A 5503-nucleotide genomic window follows, 5' to 3' on the forward strand; every position below is an offset into this window, starting at 1 on the left:
GTGCAAAACACATCAAACACAAAGTCCATCCTCCTCCTGTCCTTTTGGATGAAGTACTTGAAGGCGGGTCATGCAGCTGCACAACCTGCAGTGAAACAACAACGTAGTGCATTATTCTATGTTTTTGGTTCATATTTATTTGCCCCTCCAGTTTATCATTGGAACTCAATCTTGAAAATGACTCGGTTAATAATTTCACAACGATGTCATCACTATCACTGACGTGAGCCATCGTGAATGAACGTATGCTAATTAGCTACTTCTGCCTAGCTTGACCCGTTGTTATAACAAATGCATGATCACAGCGGGCGGAACTTGTCATAAAGTCCGCGATAATAAAGCCCACCCATTTAGAGGGAAGATATGATTGGTCAATTATTGTACTGTCATTTGACATTACTCTCTCATTCACACTGTGATGCTGACAATTGAGCGGCCCGACCAAGCAAGGAGGCAGAAGCAGAACATCCCACATATAACCCGGTGTGGGCATTTATTAAATGATCAACATAATGACACACAGCCTCAATCCTGCTGTTGTTTCCCTGAGCACAGCCTGCAGCCACCAGGATCTCACACACACTTTCCATAACAGAAAAACCCCAGAGCCTAAATGCACAACCCAATCAACCCAACAGGACACAGGTGAGGGGGGAGGAGACAACACAGGGCACCAGGTGAACATAATCAGGAAACACACATGAGGAAAGGGGAACACTTTTCAGAATAAAACCAGCAAACTAAAACACAGACAGATGCACAAACTACATACACTTCACCACCAACGAAGCTACACAATCCGTAACGGAGGCCGAGATCTATGGCCCCAGAGATCACCTCCATTACACACACCAACGGTGTTTCAGGGCCGGTTCGGAGCTGGAGCCTGAAAAGCACCGGGTTTTCCTGTTCACACCGCAGCGGAGCAGCCTCTTAGCTCCGGAATCCGGTTCGTTTCAAGCACCAACAAATTGTCCGGCTAGAGCAAAAGCACCACATACGTCACGCTTACGTCGAGGTGGGGGCAGGGGCGGGATCAACTCCTGAACAACAACAAAAAGCCCGCGTTTTATCCACAACGATGGAGAAACTTAACAAGCAGCAGTGGTCCACTGAAGAGACCAGCTACCTACTGGGAATCTGGTCTTCTGAAGAGGTACAGAGGAAGCTGGAGCACAATCGGCCATTGTTGTTGTTGTCGGTGTCAGCTGTGAGGGGTGTCCGCACGGTTTTGGCTTTATGAAGCAGGCACGCAAACGGTTACGTCATGACGCAAACGATGAGGCAATGACGCAGCACCANAATAAAAAATATTTAAATTAGAGTGTGTATTTTTCTTTCATATTGCCACACTTGGTAACCGTTTTATAAAAGCAATAGCTCACTTCAGGCCGTGATATATGCTCATTATATCACAGCTAAGGGGGTGTCGACCCTCCGCTTCGCGTCGGGCCGAACCACGCCCCTTAGCTGTGATATAATGAGCATATACCACGGCCTGTCGTGAGCTATTGCTTAAATATATATATATACATAGTGCAATACGCTTCTTAGTGCAATAAGAAGCTACAGGGACGTTAACCTAGCGTCGGTAATATTAACTTTATTTAATACAACATTTACGGTACAATATTTAATAATACAGCCCATGTAGTATAATAATGAATTACAGCAAACATGTGCAATATATCCATTATTACAGCTCCGTGGGATGGCAGTAAGACGATATGGGTCCGTTCTTATTGTGCATCCATGGGTAAAGATAAACGCAACTCACATTGGTTTCTCATACAACATCTCTGTAAACTACGTGTATTGTATTCACTGAATTTCACTCTCTTTCTTTAACGGCTCGTTGTAGCTCCAGCCCCCACCCTCCCTGTGAGCACAGTGTGCTCTGATTGGTCGGGACCATGCTGAACACGGAACATGAACGTGCCGGGAGGCGCGGTCCCGTGGGTTTGATGCACGTTCATAATGCAGAGGGAAATAACTCTCAGAATAACGTTATTAGCACGTTTTTACAACTTTTGGAACTAATGTTTTTAATAAGGGCTATACAAGTGTTCATACTGGGTAGTTTATTTAGTTTTTAAAAAAGTATCCAACGATTTACAGACCACTCTTTCCCCATGTAAGTCAATGGGAAAAAGTGTTTCCGGGCCTGGCATCCAAACAGAAGTGTAGTTTGGCCACCACGAATATTTTCATCTGAGTCCGGCTCACTTTCTGGGGGCTTGCTCTATGCCCCTATGGTCATTATTTTTTTGCCACACACATTAAATAAGAAAATACTCTGAGCATGCGCAGTGAGAGGGAGGGGCATGATCGGGCTTTGTCCCACATGTTTAGAGCCTTTCTAAACAGCTCAATAGGCACACACTGTAGACACTAATTAGAAGAAAACATACTAAAACAGCAAAGTACAGACAAATCAGATGATTAAACATGATCTTAAAATATTTGTCTTTATTTTATTTTTTATTTTTTTGTAATCAATATTTTTAATACTTTCTGCTGACACTAGGTGGGGCTGTGCCTGCCCCTAATGACCAGTCGCCACTGGCTGTGCAATTTACGTCGCGCGAGTTGGCAGACTTTATTTTGCTTACTTTAACATCATTTTTCATGGTGGGGCTAAGCAATGTTTTGGTATGGCTGTAGCCTACCCCATCCATACCCTGGCGCCGCCACTGTGCGTCATGATGTGCCGGCACCTTGCCGGTACTCAGTAAGAAGTGCCGGTCCCACATGGGTAAAAATCAGAAGTGCCGGTACTGTGTACCGGTGAGTACCAGCCCAATTCAAGCACTGAACATAACTACAAAAATGCATACATACACACTTTTCACAATCGGTTCTTCTCTGACATTTCAGAGAATGACAGGAGGACAAGAAGAGAGAGTGATGGAGACAAGACAGAGAGGAAGAAAGGAGTCAAAAGAGAGAGAGAAAGAGGAGTCAGATTCACCGCTTTCCTCCTTAACTAGTCAGTAGATCTGTCCCCAGGAGAAGGGCCAACACTGACAGCAGATTGGGTATCTGCCAGCTGGCGAGAGCACACACACACAAACACACATACAGGTTGCTCCTTCTCCCAGGGTGCACTGAGAAATTCCGTGACCTTGTTAGGGGTAGCAAACTGTACAGCCCTAACAAGGACACAGACACACAGAAACACTCTGACAAGCCACCTGCTCTCATGTAAATGGTACTCCATGTTGTCATTGACCTGTTAGAAATTCAGCAGGTCAGTTTATTTGTGCGTGTGTTCAAAGAAAAAAAAGGACAGTGTTCATCTCTGCTGGCTCTTTTCACTGCAGAGATGAACAACTGGAAGAATTCTTTCTTGTGTGTGTGTCTGTGTCACAAAACTGTCTAAAATGCAAATTAAAGCCGCTCTGTGAGGCAGAATGTTATTTCTGTAATTACAGGTGTCTGAGTTTTTTGCCGGCATTCATTCTCCCAGGTAGAAAACTGACATCCTTTACATATATTTTAAACAAACACTGTTGATTGGACACCAGGCTGTGTGTTTTAAGTTCACGTTTCAGTCAGAATGTGGAGGAGAGATGAAGAGAGAGTGTGTGTGCTGAGTTTTCTGCCAAACAGATGTTCATCAGCATTTCAGAGGGTTCCTGTCAAGCCATTAGACTACATTACCAAGAACACACTAATTACGAAGGTGCATGGGGAGCTGAAGGGAAGCAGGCCACACACACACACACACACACACACACACACACACACACACACACACACACACACACACACACACACACACACACACACACACACACACACACACACACACACACACAAATGATGTCCCTCTCGCTTCTAGGGTACGGTGCATTCGGTGATAAATCAAAATCATGCTTCAAATTTAGTTTGAATCCAACCCAAAGAAAAACACTATTTACCCACTGTATGCAAAGCAGATGCACATACATTAAAATAAATCCCTATTTAAAAAGTGAGTTAAACATTACGGGATCAAAAACAAACATACTGTTCGAAGCTTTGTCCATACTAACTGATACATCAGTATCACTGACTTTCTCATGCTTCAAATGGAACACCTACCTGCACTTTACTGTCAAATTGTCAAAAAACCCTAACCCCTATTTCTTTTTCGTACTACTTTTCATTTATCTCCGTGAAAACTTCATTGGGTTAACGAAAGATGTGACAGAGAATTAATCAGGATTTAAGACAACTGCGATGCTATGAGAATCCGACATCAAAAACACGAGCAACTTGTAGTATGGAACTTGTATGGAACTTTTAAAATAAGAAATACTTTTTGCAATATAAGCATTACTTGTTAGGCCTACACACCAACTATTATCTACTACTGTGCATATCACTGCAGAAAACAAATGGCTAACTCATTCAGCTCGGTAAACACACTGAAATGCAGACTTTATTTGATTATTTTAAAACAGTAATTGGCATTACTTCCATAGTTTGCCTTTTGGTTAAATATATTGTTAAAAGTTGAAAACATATAAGCACTTTGTCAAGATATGGCTTATGATGGAAAATACATAATAACCAATTCTAATTTGAATGATCTGCGTCACGATCGTCTGTTTCTGTGAAAGTCCAATTTTGTCCACTTGTCTTGTGTTCGTCACGAAGGATGGGACCACATTTTCTCTCTTCCTTTCATAGAAGATGGTCTAGTGCTCCAATACCAAATAAGATAACAAGGGACGCATTGAAGCTACTTTCCTATATTGCAGACTAGAGTTTTCAAACAGCTCTCACCATGCCAAATAGGTACTTCGGAGTAATTTTACTCTGTTAGGAACCTTTCTAAGAAAAAGACTACTTGATCAGTAAGACAAATCTACATACAAATAAAAGCACAGTTTATGTTAAAATAAGTATACCTTATAGGTCACCTTAGTTGTACAAATAAAAGCACTTATTGACTCCTGGTTTCTTGCTGGATACAAAAAGGAGTTTCCTGCGTGATAGCCTGTGTTTGATTGACCCAATCATCCACCAACCACTTCCTCCTATGCTCTGGTTATGATTTCTACTTCCATTAAAGGTCAGCGGCCAACAATCTAGAGCCACGACTAGTGCAAACAACTTTAAATAAATCCCCTGTAATTGTTTCTGATTCCTTTCCCCAGTTCTGCTTTCACACAAGCAACACTAAGAAAACATGGTTTACCAATGAATCCTGTTGCTGCTGTGTTAGGTCACGGAATGTTAAAACATGCAGTGGCACGTAACACCTAAAGTAGGTTAAAATAAGGAACTGAATGTACAATGGTAATATCCATGGAGGTGTAATCAGCTGCAGATGTTGTTACAGTCACATTGGAAGTAAGCGTCAACAATCTTGATGAACATTACTTTTACCTGCAACAACTGATTTATATGGCAGATGCTTGGCAGATGGCCAAGCAGCTTCTTCTGCTAAGTGCCCCACTATGTTCACCATTTAGTTTCTAATTGTTGGACGTGTGTTGTAGAGCAGGAAGTG

The sequence above is a fragment of the Notothenia coriiceps genome, unplaced genomic scaffold, assembly GCF_000735185.1.
Source record: "Notothenia coriiceps isolate Sejong01 unplaced genomic scaffold, NC01 NC01_scaffold00037244, whole genome shotgun sequence".
NCBI lineage: Eukaryota > Metazoa > Chordata > Actinopteri > Perciformes > Nototheniidae > Notothenia > Notothenia coriiceps.